The sequence below is a fragment of the Pipistrellus kuhlii genome, unplaced genomic scaffold (genome assembly GCF_014108245.1).
Source record: "Pipistrellus kuhlii isolate mPipKuh1 unplaced genomic scaffold, mPipKuh1.p scaffold_m20_p_23, whole genome shotgun sequence".
Lineage (NCBI taxonomy): Eukaryota > Metazoa > Chordata > Mammalia > Chiroptera > Vespertilionidae > Pipistrellus > Pipistrellus kuhlii.
Window position 1 is genome coordinate 6,526,785 of NW_023425522.1, and position 9,852 is coordinate 6,536,636.

Below are 9,852 nucleotides of genomic sequence, written 5' to 3' on the forward strand. Positions count from 1 at the left end.
TGAAACATTGATGAATTTTGATTAATAATGATCAAACATAAATAGTAAAATTATACTAGGAAGACATTTTTAATGAGATAGATGGGCTGCTTTTTTATTTTAATTAGTTCATAAATTCATGGGTAAATACTGCTAGTTTTGAGAAATAGCTTTTTTTTTATAGATGTAAGTGCTGAGACTCCATTCATAGAAGAAAGAGGGAATTTTGTCTTAGAAATTAATATTTTATTATTAGTATACTTAAATTTGTACACTACTCTATAAAAACTGTTTTGATGATCAGTTGGTAAATCAGGTTTGTTTGTTTAAATTCATAGTAAACAAAGATTTAGAAATTGCATGTCTTGCTAATGGACTTGTTTCCCAGATAGTCATTCATTTTCTCAGTTGGGGGCATTATATCAAAAAGGCTTTACCTACATAGCAAATGCCTATTAATTACATTTGCTATTGTTTCTCTAAGAGATACTTTATTTAATTTGATATACCCAGAAATGGTATGGAAAATAGAAATGTTGCTAATTCCAACATATTACATATATTTTTTCCTCACTAAAACACTTTATTTTTTTGTACTTTATTTCATCCCATCACCATTTATACTCTCTATGCCCTCTTCCATCTCCACCCACCCCCTCTCCACCCTGAAATCACCACACTATTATTTATGTCCATGAGTTCTCTCTCTCTTTTTTTTTTTTCTCAACCCCTTCAGCCCCCTAGGTCCCTCCCCCACCCGACTAGAATCTGCCTGCTGAAAATAAAAAGTTTATCACATGCTTTAAATGTATTTCATAGAAACCTTAGAATAGCAGCTTTCACTCACGGAATTTATGGATAATGTCACAGCGTCATGTTGGTGAATCCAAGTCTCATTGGCAAACCCTCAGACAAATAGATTTACTTTCTGTCAGAAAAGCATCTTTTCGTTTTTCAGTTGAAACAGGGTGTTACTCATGTAACACAATCCTGCCACGTCTGAATTCTAGGCTGATAAGGAGGCAACAGGAAGCGAGTCATCACTGCTTTGTCTTTCTCATCCCCACCTTTGCTTCGTTCTCAAGAACATCTCCCTCCAGAATACTGCCTTCTTTAAGCAGAGTTTGGGGCAAGAAGACATGGGCTGTAAGAGGAAATGTTCACCTCTCCACACCATGTGACGTCTGAGTGCAGAGCACACTAAGGTGCTCCAATGCTTGCTTTCTCAGTCCTGCTTTGCTTTTTTTTCAGTTGGTAATCCTCACTCAAGGATATTTTTTTCCATTGATTTTTTAAGATAGAGTGGAAGGTAGGGAGAAGGAGCGAGAAATAGAGAAACACTGATGTGACAGAGACACTTCAATTGGTTGCCTTCTACACCTGCCTGACTGGGGCTGGGGATGGAGCCTGCAACCGAGGTACGTGCCCTTGAGCAGAATTTGAACTTGGGACCCTTCAGTCCCTGAGCCAATGCTCTAGCCACTGAGCAAAACTGGCTAGGGTAGTCATGCTTACTCTTAACAGACGGGTAAGACAGGAAAGCCATAAAACCTTGATTAAAGGAGCTTGCTCCACAGTAATGCTTCAAACTGGCCTTTCTGAGTGCCCTGAGTTCCCAGGCAATGCAGCACAGTGACAGGTGGTGGGGAGACATGCCTCTTTCCTGGTGGAGCAGAAGCAGGATGTGAAAAGGGCATGAAAGGACTGGTCCGACGCCTCACCTGCAGACAGGTTTTCAGCTCTTTTCGGTTTAGGCCAGAGGAAGTGAACAGATGAAAATAGACTGCCTTAGGACTATGCAAGCTGTGTGGCCTTTATCCTGCAGACTATGCACAGCTAGTTTAAAGACACCAAACCTAGGCTGAGCAAATCACTGCCTTCCTGCCCCCTGGCCACAGATGAGCATGTGCCAAGCTTGTCCAAGAGAGACAAATTCTCTCTAACTTCTGGACTTCTGCAGGGAAGCTTGTAGACCCGTGTGTGGGCTGCTGGCAGCCTTGGTAGAGCCATGGAGTGATCCAGCCTTAAAGCAGATAACTCACAGGGAGAGCAGAGCAAAAGAAAGCAGCAGAGTCCTCTATTCAAGAAACACTGAGCTTCTCTACCAAGCCTCACCTTATGCCAGGCCTCTGCAGCTTTTCCAAATATATTAGCTGATGCATTTATTGTTTCAGCTTCTTTGAAGTGGAATTTATGTTCTTTTTAATAAAAACATACTAACTAATACACTTCAAGAATAAGTTTTATATAAATATTTATACCTGCCCCAACTGGTTTGGCTCAGTGGCTAGAGCGTCCACCTGTGGACAAAAGGGTCCCAGGTTTGATTCCAGTCAAAGGCATGTACCTTGATTGCAGGCACAAACCCAGTAGAAGTGTGCAGGAGGCAGCTGATCAATGTTTCTTATCGATGTTTCTAACTTTCTATCCCTCTCACTTCCTCTATGTAAACAATCAATTAAAATATGTAAAAATAAATACTTATACCCACTAGTTCCATTCCCTCATCACTTCCTCCCTGAAAAAAGCTTTAAGCTAAGGGATAAAGCTATGAGCCAAGGACCCCTACGTGTGTCCATAGTCCTTTTAAATATATTTTTATTGATTTCAGAGAGACGAAGGGAGAAGGTGAGAGAGAATATCAATGATGATTGGCTGCCTCCTGCATGCTTCCCACTAGGGATTAAGCCTGCAACCCAGGCATGTGTCCTGACCTAGAATTGAACTGTGACCTCCTGATTCATGGGTCCACACTCAATCACTGAGCCACACTGGCTGGGTGACACATTCCTTTTTATAATAGCATTTATTCCACTTTATGGTGTATTGTCTAGGTCCACCATCCTTTATCTGCAATTCTGAAATCTCAAAAGGTCTGAAAAGACAGAGACTTTTATACAGATGAATAAATAGATTTGCACTGTGGCAAAAGCAAAAACAAAAATCCTCATCTTTTATTTTTTTTTGAAGGCTACTAATAAAAATTTTATTTGCAAATGTTGACATAATGTTTAAGTCAGAATTGAAAGCAACAATAAGCAACTCCTTACAGTTATTAACTCTGACCAAGGCATAATATGAATTCACTTGGACAAATATTTTTTATAACTTATCTAAAAACAGGATAGTTCATAAATTCTCTAAACTATTCTTTTCTGCTATGGTCAGACCTTGATCTTTAGCTGCAAAACCTAGTAAACTTTGGCATACTCTAATGCTAGTATGTTAAGTTACCGAAAACCTCTATAAATTTAGCATTATTTCTCAAATCTGGGCAGTTTTCTCATTCTGAATGCTTAAACATTTAGATCACAAATTGAAATACCATTAGAAAAACATAAATCTTTAGGCAGATTGTACAGTTAACACATGACAAGAAACTAACAAGAAAATTTAAACATCTAGAACATGCAAATACTTGAAAGTATTATGAAGTCTGAACTTAATTGGTACATTTTGCTAAATTATAGCAATTCCAATTAAAGGAAAACCGGACTGCTGTAAGTTTAATGATTTAAGCTCAAATTTTGTTCAATTCCTGTACCAATATTAGATTTATACAGAAGTTTTATTATAGTAAGAAATAGCTGTTACAATGAGATCTGCAAACATATACAGAATTATATTTAAATTCATATAGAATAATATTTACATTTTTAAGTTACAACTTTGAAGTTAGAAGGTGAAGTATAGCTTAAGTTTTACAACAAAGAAGACAAAAATACACAAGACAAAAATAGAGTTGATAGTAAAAATATAACTATCTGCTCTTGATACAACATGTGGAAACTCTTGTCAGAAAATTACATCTTCTTAATCTGATTGTCTAAATCACTGAAATATGGATGAATCAGTGCCATTTTGCCAGAAATTCGTTTGGCAGGATCATATACTAACATTTTCAAGAGAAGATCCAAGCCATCTTCATCCAAGTTTTTGACGTGGGATGACAGGCTTCCTGGTTTCCACTTGGGAAATGTATTCTTATAGTCCTGTAAAGACTCCACCTCTGGCCACACTTCATTGTTGGGGGTACCCAAAGCTCTGAAAATTTTGAAGAGTTGATCAATTTCTGAATCCCCATGGAAGAGTGGTTACTTAGTTGCTAATTCTGCAAATATGGTGCCTATATTCCAAATGTCAACTGGAGTCGAATAGTGAGCTGACCCCAGCAACACTTCTGAAGATCTATACAAAAGTGTGACCACCTCGTGTGTATATACTCTAATAGGCATTCCAAAAGCTCTGGCAAGGCCAAAATCAGCCAGTTTAATTGTTCCTTTGTCATCAATAGATTTTGAGGTTGTAAGTCTCTGTGTAGAACTCTTCTAGAGTGACAAAACACAATCCCTTGTAGGATTTGGTACAAATAACTCTTAACAAGTGCAGCATCCATGAACTGACCAGAAGGGATAGAATACAAGTATTTTTTTAGATCCATGGAAAGGTATTCAAAGATGAGATATAACCTGGAATCTTGCATGAGCACATCTTGAAGACTGACTATGTTTGGATGACGAAGTTCTTATAATAGAGAAATTTCCCAAATCACCATACTAGGAACCCCTTCCTCTTCAATTTCTAGTCTGATTTTCTTCATGGCTACTATTTGACCTGTAGTTCTGTGTCTGCCCTTATATACAATTCCATAGGTACCTTCTCCAATTTTCTCTATTTTGGTATAGTCATCCATAGTCAATCAGTAGTTATGGCAGATGCTGGCAAGCGACCCCGTGGTGAAAGTGGCAGCGGCAGTGGCTACCACGTCGGCATCCCTTGGTCCTGAACTCCCCAGATCCAAAAATCCTCATCTTAAACTGCTATGAATATTTGTGTGCAGAGACCATTCGTAAGGTGTTTGATTCCGAGGTGCTATGGCCCGGCTGGGGATGTTGTGTAATATAGGTCCACAGGTCCAAACTCAGAACCTCTGGGGCTGTATGTGTTAGGAACACAGTATTTTTGTGATTTTAGGAAAGTTTCAGATGGTGTATAACACACGGAACCCTGCTGGGAGTACTATATGATGCTCAGTAACTGGTTAGGGATGCCCAGAGAAATCATCTCTGATGAGGAAGGGCAGCCCTAGCTGGTTTGGTTCAATGGATAGAGCTTCAGCCTGCAGAACAGGGGGTCCCAGGTTAGATTCCAGTCAAGGGCAAGTACCTTGGTTGCAGTCTTCTCCCTGGCCAGGACCCTGGTCAGGGTGCGTGCAGGAGGAAACCAATAGTTCTCTCATATCAATGTTTCTCTTTGTCTTTCCCTCTCTCTTACACTCTCTTTAAAAAGATCAAAGGAAAAATATCTTTGAGTGAGGATTAAAAAAAAAAAAAAGAGGCAAAATATTCAAAAGTCCTCAGCATAACCATGGGGTCCCACTGATTTCAGGGCAGGGACAGAAATCTTGGTGGTCACGGAATCCCTTCATCAGTATGGTGTTAGTCTATACTGCCCCTGAGAGAAAAAGCAATGTCTGTAGGATCCTGTCATAGTGCATGTCTGACATGGCATATTTATCAAAGCCCACACTACTGTATGACACGCAGAGTGAGTCCTAATGTAAACTATGGACTTCAGTTGGTATCAGTATTATGTATTAATATTGGTTCCCAAATTATTTTTTTAAATTTCATTTTATTGTTTAAAGTATTACAAATAGTAGTACATAAGTCTCCTTTTCTCCTTGACCTTCCCCTGGCCTCCCTTCCCCCTTCCCTTCACCCCTGCCAGCACATGCTCCTCCCTCCCCACAGTGTCTTGAGTCCATTGATTATGCTTATATGCATGCATACAAGTCCTTTGGCTGGTTCCTAGATTCTAACCAGTGCGCCACACTAATGCAAATAGGGGCATCTGTGGGGTAGGGAGAGAGGTCCTAAGAGGATTCTGAAGTTTTGGTTAGATTTTTCTGTAAACATAAAACTGTGCTAAAAATAAAGCCTATTCCTTTTATTAAAAATAAAAAGAATGTACATTTTTGAGAGATATACCTACTTTTAATCAATCATTTGATAAAGAAACTGGTATATCCACAATGAAAGGGACTTTTGCTTGGAGTTGGGAGGTGGAGGTGTGTGTCCACCTTTATCTGTGGAGCTGGAATCCCCCTCCCAAAGCCTGAGCATTGATGAACGTCACTTCTTATCTGGCTGTGGATCTGGGTGTTATTCAAGCTCATGGAACTCACTTTAGAACAGTGTATGGGGGACAGACAGAGGTATATGGATGGGGGCTCCCAGATGGGACGTGGTAAAGTTTCCCAAGGAAGAGGAGTGCAAGCTTTGCATGGAGGAGAACTGAAGGTGAAGGAGGTAGGAAGTAAAGGCCCACGAACTGGGCAGGGAAGCCCCCTGAGGGAGTGGGGAGAAATGGCAGGCCTTCCTAGGAAGGTCTGCATCTGGTGTTCCTATAGCCTAGCAGGGTGCTTGGGGTTAGGCCACACTCCCTGGGCATGAATTTTAACTGTACCACTTGGTGGAAGCCTGACTTTGAGAAAGTTGCTAAATCTGTCATCAATGACAGAGAACCATCGATTAGCCACCTCCTGCACATCCCCCTCTGGGAATGAGCCCACAACCAAGGTACATGCCCTTTACGGGAAAGGAACCTGGGACCCTTCAGTCTGCAGGCCAACGCTCCATCCACTGAGCCAAACAGGTTAGGGCCCTAATTTGAGGGGTTTTTTGTTTTGTTTGTTTTTTGTTTGTTTTTTTTTCAGTGAGGAAGAGAGAGGGAAAGTTAGAAACATCCATGAGAGAAATATTGATCAGCTGCCTCCTGCACACCCCCCACTGGGGATGTGCCCGCAACCAAGATACATGCCCTTGACCGGAATCGAACCTGGGACCTTTCAGCCCGCAGGCCGATGCTCTATTCACTGAGCCAAACTAGTTTCGGCTAATTTGAGTTTTTAAACATTATTTTCCAAAGGTCAATCCTCTATAATTACATTTCTTTTAAATGTCTGATTTTTATAAGAAGCTCTGTATTTGGGTTCCACACATTTAAGAGTCAGTACTGTCAAATTCACCAGTAAGAAGAACCAATTATTCCAAAACTTTCAATATAAGATTAAGGAGAGAAGGATCATTTTCTTGACATATGAAAGAACCATTCAATCATAACAATTTAATAAAGGGAAAGAATTAACTTGGATTTGAAGCATGTAATTTTCTATCATCTCTGGGAACACAGACAAGGGATTGGTTCTCTGAGACCAAAATTCAGAATGTCATTTTTTTTTTATGTTGGTCTATTTTGCTTTCCATCTTTGACACATACATTTTGTTGTTTGTTTTTTGTCAGAGTACATGTCCATAGACCAACATGAAGCTTCAGATTTCTATACTGTCTCTAACCAGAAACACAAGAATTCAAAGGGTGAGTCAGTGCATCCCTGGCTCTTGATTTCATTTGTTTTGGATGCCAAACATAGGCCGGAGGAAAATGCTGTGAAATTTCCTTTAAAGCTCAACTCATCTCATAAGTGAATGCTGCCGAAGAAAACATGGGGCTTATTCAAATCCAATAGTGTCAGAGGAAGGGTCTTTTCCATAAAATGGCCTGGTCCATCAGCAAATATCACACAGACTTTCCCAAGTGAGCAAGCCCAGTTTTCCCAGGATTCTGACAGCATTGAAGACAGAGTCACCAATGGTATTAACTGATATAGCCAGATACAAAATATTGTCTTCTGAAAGTTACCAGCTATGCATACATACAGTTGAGGTGCACAGGTGAGAATATGGCACAGTGATATAAAACTGCTTGTAAACAGTAATTTTGACAAATAGGAAAACTCGATCTCCCTTCCCTGGCTTAGGCCCAAGTTTTGGTCTTATGATACAGTATATTTTTCACAGTGTAATAACTTTTAGAATTATTATAAAAACGTGAGCAACCTCTCACACCACCAGATGTGCTGCATCTGAATGCCTAGGCTCCTAAGAACTGTGGATGGCACTGTTCCCACCACCTCGGAGCCGGTGCTGGACTGGAACTGAGTCTGACATTGCCAAGTAGGGCTTTATTTGGCGAGAGGCGGAGAAGTAACCAGTCCCCACCCTCAAACAATGCATTTAGGTAGCAAAGGTGAATCGAGAAATGAAGAACACCAAATTTTAATATTTTGTAACTAAGAACCAGAGAAATGGTGGCAATTGTTGGTAATTGGCAGTTAAAACAAAAACAAAAAACCTGAGAGTAAAGATGAAGATGATGAAGTTGATGATCCCAGTTTTAATATGAGACGGGTGTTCTGGCATAGTCTATACACAACTGGGACTGCAGGAGGAAGAGAGGGTTGGGACACAGTTGTCTGCCTGCCCAAAGTCTGTTTAGGCAACTGTTCTCCCCCCCTCCTGGTCCCCATGACCCAGTGACTAACTCAATTCCCAGGATTCAGGTATCCACTAGCTCCTTGGACACAAATGACTGGGGGAGGGATAAGGTTGCCAAGTTCAACAAATAAAAATATAGAATTGAATGCTCAGTAAGTTTGAATTTCAGATAAATAAAGGCTTGTTTAGTATAAGCATGTCACAGATATTGCATGGAACATAATTACACTGAAAAATATTCTTTGTTTATCTGAAATGAAGAGTTAAGTGGGAGTCCTATATTTTGTCTGGCAACCCTACTGAAGAATGAAAATGTGACTTGAGCAGGCCATTGGAATTGGAACTGGACTCCTGGCCAAGGCTTCCTTTTTCCTCTGAGCTCTTCTAACTCTAAGGACAGTGAAAACTTTGATCTGCCACTGACTACCTTCCTCCCCACAGAGGGGGCCCTGCCGAGGCATGAAGATACCACAGAGAAAAGCTCAGCTGTGGAGTGGAGGAAAGAGATATTTCTGGAGACAGAACTTGAATTCCAAATCTGAGCCTTGTCAGAGCCAGACTCAGTCCTTTAAGGTTCTTAGTAATCCAAATCAATACATTTTTACTTGTTTGCACTAGTTTGATTTACATTTCTATCACAGCTAAGAGGGGGTCAGGTGAGCCAGGGCTGGAGATCTAAAAAATCATCCATGTGGATGGGCCCTGTCAGGTATGGCAGGTGCTTGACCCAAGCCAGAACTTGAGTCTCGATCTGGGACTAGTCACTTTTGGGATGCTTGCAGATGGTTCTATTATAGCAAGAATGATGTGTTTTAGGAGGCTCCTCATACATTCCATGGTTGGTCCTTTGATCCCTGAACATGCCTCACTGACTTTACAGCCCTGCTCCACCTTGCCCTCCAGCTATGGAGCCTCCTGGCTCCCACCTTCTGCCTTGCATGCTTGCTCTTCCGCCTCCACCTTCGACCTTCAGCATTGGTACTCTCTGCATACAAACTGTCTTTAAACTTGCTTCGGAATCCTCTTCATGTTTATCCTTGACTCTTCCTACCCTAAACCATTGCCCATAATAGGATTCTGTGAGTATTAGCCCTAATTCAGCTACAGAAAAAGATCCCAGAAGTCCGAGCATTGAAAACACTATATACTTCATTCAAGATAAAAGGGGAAATAGAGGCCATCCAACATAAGGGTGCTTCTTTTAAGGGAACGGGCTCACACAGACCTTTTTGAATCCTGGCTCCACCCTTACAGGTTGGGCAGCATCAAGCAAGTTACTGAAACTTACTGGGCTCCAGGATCACAGGGAAAATGTCAAGAAAATAATTCTCTCTGGTGAGAATTATGGGGAACATTGGCCAGGAAGAGCCCAATACCTGGTCATCCAGTCATTCAGTCAATGTTAGCTTGACTTCAATTTCACAATGTGTGTCAGCTCAATTAGAAAAAGCCAGCTCTAAAGTTAAATTAAATAACTCAGAAGCTTATCTTGATTGGAAATTAGAGGCTTCTTAGAAAAGGACCAGATAAAATA

The 9,852-nt window shown here is 40.7% G+C and overlaps 1 pseudogene; it reads right to left on the reverse strand.

Moving 5' to 3' along the window:
- Nucleotides 1-3,531: 3,531 nt before the first annotated feature.
- On the reverse strand, nt 3,532-5,964 carry LOC118726911 (annotated as a pseudogene).
- Nucleotides 5,965-9,852: the final 3,888 nt, after the last annotated feature.